Source organism: Camponotus floridanus, unplaced genomic scaffold (assembly GCF_003227725.1).
Source record: "Camponotus floridanus strain SB8 unplaced genomic scaffold, Cflo_v7.5 scaffold93, whole genome shotgun sequence".
NCBI lineage: Eukaryota > Metazoa > Arthropoda > Insecta > Hymenoptera > Formicidae > Camponotus > Camponotus floridanus.
The window spans coordinates 23452-27830 of NW_020229864.1; the positions used below are offsets into that span (position 1 = coordinate 23452).

The 4379-nt window shown below is 23.9% G+C and overlaps 1 long non-coding RNA gene across 1 annotated transcript; it reads left to right on the forward strand.

Moving 5' to 3' along the window:
• The first annotated feature begins 2155 nt into the window (after positions 1-2155).
• Positions 2156-3638, forward strand: LOC112639834. Its single transcript, XR_003123699.1, has 3 exons — positions 2156-2427; positions 2628-2722; positions 3557-3638. It is a non-coding gene; the product is annotated as an uncharacterized LOC112639834 (long non-coding RNA).
• Positions 3639-4379: the final 741 nt, after the last annotated feature.

The window sequence follows — 4379 nt, forward strand, 5'->3', positions numbered from 1 at the left end:
ACGTAGACACCAGTCAAAAATAAATATAATGAAAAACGGTTTTACTTTAAGCAAATACTTTAGTATATATTTTTTTAATTATATAGTTACTAGCAGATATTTTACTAGCACGAAAGTTAAGTTAGAACAATAATTATTAGAATATTGAAAATTGCGGAAGAAATGTGCCCCCACATATACTTAGAGCGGTATTCATTACTATATATAAGATCAGCTTCATCTCATCTTTATGTTGTATATGTTTAGAAAGTCAACAGAAATACAATTCAGTAATAAAATATTACATATAATGAAATGCGATGAAATTAATTTAAAACAGAAAAATAACGTGTTTTTTATGATGTTTATCTAAAATTCAAGTTAAACACATTAATAACAAATGTAAAACTTTTCCCATTACTCCTACTTACGTTGATGACGAAATGTAGACAATATCCAACAAAATATGAGGTAAAAAAAAGATTCTGCTTGCAAATTATTGTGTGATATATGTTCTTCCCAATTATGTATAGTACTCAGTACTCGCAGGTATCGCACAGCACATTACAATCAAAGCGGTATTACGACAAGAGCATTACTATGAGCACGTAACGACATGAGCAAAGATTAAACATAAATTTTGATACCAATTTTTTTCCATGTATTTCTTCCATCTGGAAAATAATAAAGAAATTAATGTTAAAAATATAATTTAATATTAAAAATATAATTTAAAAAAATTAAATAAAAATTGTTGAAACTTATTTTTGGAATTTTTAATACAAAGATTTCCTATAGCATTGCAAGTAATTATTTTTTAAAAATACTACTGTTTATATTGCAGCATATATAATAGTATTGGATAATCATAGAATTATTTTGAATTCAATATTTGCAAATTATTTTGAACATAAATCTATGACCGGAATTTATAGATGAGCTTTATATTTAAAGATAGATTTAATTAAGTTTCTAATATTCCAGCCATATCGTTGAGATGGTCTCAAGATAAATTTCAACAGAAGTATTAGTCAGTAATAAAATATTACATATAATGTGTGTGTGTGAAATGCGATGAAATTAATTTACAAAAGAAAAATAATGTGTTTTTTTTCTGACGTTTATAAAATTCCAATGAAACACATTAATAGCAAATATAAAACTTCTCCCATTACACACATAGCAAATATAAAACTTCTCCCATTACTCCTACTTATGTTGATGACGAAATGTAGACAATATCAAACAAAATATGATAAAAAAAAAGATACTGCCTGCAAAGTATTGTGTGGTATATGTTCTTCCCAATTATGTATAGTACTCAGTACTCGCAGGTATCGCACAGCACATTACAATCAAAGCGGTATTACGACAAGAGCATTACTATGAGCACGTAACGACATGAGCAAAGATTAAACATAAATTTTGATACCAATTTTTTTCCATGTATTTCTTCCATCTGGAAAATAATAAAAAAATATTAATGTTAAAATTAGAATTTAAAAAAAAATCTATTATTTCTAAAAAATTACGCCAGAGTAATTAATAACGTTACAACGGCTATACATAAGAATGTCTTATAAATTTTTATCTCTTTAACATTATGCAATTCAATCACAACGTAAATATCTACTACGTATATATCTATTATCATTAATAAAGCATTATAATTTCTGCATTACATTTAGCATCTATGTAAAGATGCGTTTCATTCAAGCTCAATATGTAAATACACGGTCCACAATTAATAAAATATTTTCAAAATATAATTATGAAGTGTTGTAATCTATTTTTGCAATTTTTAATACAAAGATTTCCTATAATCCCACACAGCACATGATATCGTACGAATATTCTATACTCATTCTGTGAATGTACGTACTGTACGTAATATACTCAGAACATTTTTATAATATCTTGTGTAGTATATTATTTTTCGTATATTCTCAGGATATTATCAGAACATTTTGTGTAGTATATTATTTTTCGTATATTCTCGTATATTCTCAGAATTTACTTTTAATATCTTTTATAGTATATTATTTTTCGTATATTCTCATAATATACTATTGAATTACGTGCATTTTTACTTTTGAGCGGATATGTATGCCATTTTGGATACGTAATTTCCGCTATTGCCGTCATTTGTCTTTTCCTTCTAGTTGCCACAGGACAATAACCGACACGTGCAGATGTGTTTCGTCTAAAATAAATTTTTCTTTCTCCCGCGCGTTCCGTTGTATATACGGACTATTAAGAACTTACACTCATTTCAACCTCTTAAAGAAGATAATCTGGCAGCCTAATCAGCACTCAGTAAAACTGCTGATTTTTGCTAAAAAGGAAGAAGAAGAAGTCTTTTCCTTCTTCTTCACTGACGACGTACGTGTAACGTGTAACGTGTAATTCTTTGCTACGTCTGTGATACGATTGTGATTATAATCGCAGGTAATACTTCTTATTCTCAAATAAATTAAATATAAAAGGTATTTTATAAAAGCTAAATTTTATTTATTATATTTTTTATTAATACTTAATAATTACGATATTAACCTCAAAAATGCAAATTAACCTCACAATATAGTTCATTTTCTCATAAGTTTATTAAATAAGGTTAAAAATACTTATTATTCTTATCTGTGTTGCAGTATTGCCATGTAAAAAGCATAATATAAATTTATTTTTGCAAACAATCTACATAGGAAAGACACACATACACAACTGGAATATTGCGTATAGCAAGGTGTGTATAAATAATTTGTAATAAAAAACTAACATTTTGATATTTCTTTTACATTTTGTCTTGTTTTTTTATTTCTTATGTACACAGCTCATCAATATAATTCATTCCGTTTATATCATACTGAAGCAACAGGGAATGCTACGTATCTTATATGATTTTTTATTATCATATACATATATTTATATCTTTCATAATTATATCTTTACGTTCATAGTTATATCTTTACATGTGATTTAAAATATACATAGGATGTCCCAAAAGATATACAGTTAAGTTTAAAGATTTGTTAATGTTTTTGTGAGTCAAAAATGTCAATATAAACTTATCTTTGATTAGCAGAACTATTATATGGAGTTATTACAATACGATGAATCATGGAATTCCTAGCATTAATAAAACTGTTTTGAATGTCAGTAACATTGATAATCAAATATAAGTTTATTGACATTTTTTACTTAAAAACATGATTAACGAGCTCTTAAATTTATGACTTTTGGAACACTTTGTATGTATACAGAATGTTCTGTACAGACATAAAATTATTTATGACAATTATAAACTTTAAAAATTTAATTTTTTAATTACATTACATGTAAAGTTTATAATCACATCTTTGCATTGATTTAAATAACAAATATATATAAAAATATATATTAATGTTTTCAAATCAGTTAAAAATATAAATGTAAATATTTAAGTTTATATTATGTGTAATTTTAGACCTCAATGTTAATAATATATAATTTTGTATGTATATGGCACATTCTATATTTATATGCTGCTAATTTATCAAAAATATGTATTTTTATGTGAAATTATTATTATATGTTACAGCGTTCGCACAAAAAGAACATTATTATCAACTTCATGATCTAATAGTTTCTGTGAAGTAAGAAAATTGTATACATATATATATATATATATACATATATAGATGGGATATATGCAATATATGTATATTTAAAACGAGGAAATATAAAAACAAGGTGATATAAACTGCGGACTCAACAAATCACAACAAAAAGTAAGTTTTAATGATATTTTTTAGTGTAAGCAAACTAGCTGTTATTGCAATTATTTGTAAAAACGATTTAAAATTACTATAAGTCTTATTTAAATTCACTTTACGACACTAAATTATTTTATATTTTACAAAAATGTTTACGTATCAAATATATATATAATTATGTATATAATTTAACTGAAAAGTACTAATTATATAATACTAATGTTAGAAGCAAAATAAATTTGAAACTAAAATTTCAAAAATTCAATTTTTATTTTTAATAAGATTTTCAAAAATAATGAGAAATAGTTTTCTGAAAATTTTAAACTGTACATAATTTTTGGCTACAATATTAAAAGTTATAAAGTAGGTAAATGAATTGATTATTTTCTTATTTTTATTGTACTATTTATTATTTTATTTATGTATTATTTTATTATGTGTATGTGTATTTATATTTAAGTATGAAATATATTTATATAAGTATAAAATAAATAATAAAATAAATTTAATGAAATAAATAATAAAACAAATGATAAATAAATAAATAAAACATAAAATATATATTTTTAAAAAATTAAAAATTATATTTCATTTAAATTGTAATCTTTAAAAATAATCGGAGATATTTCAGGTAAACAAAATATCTCA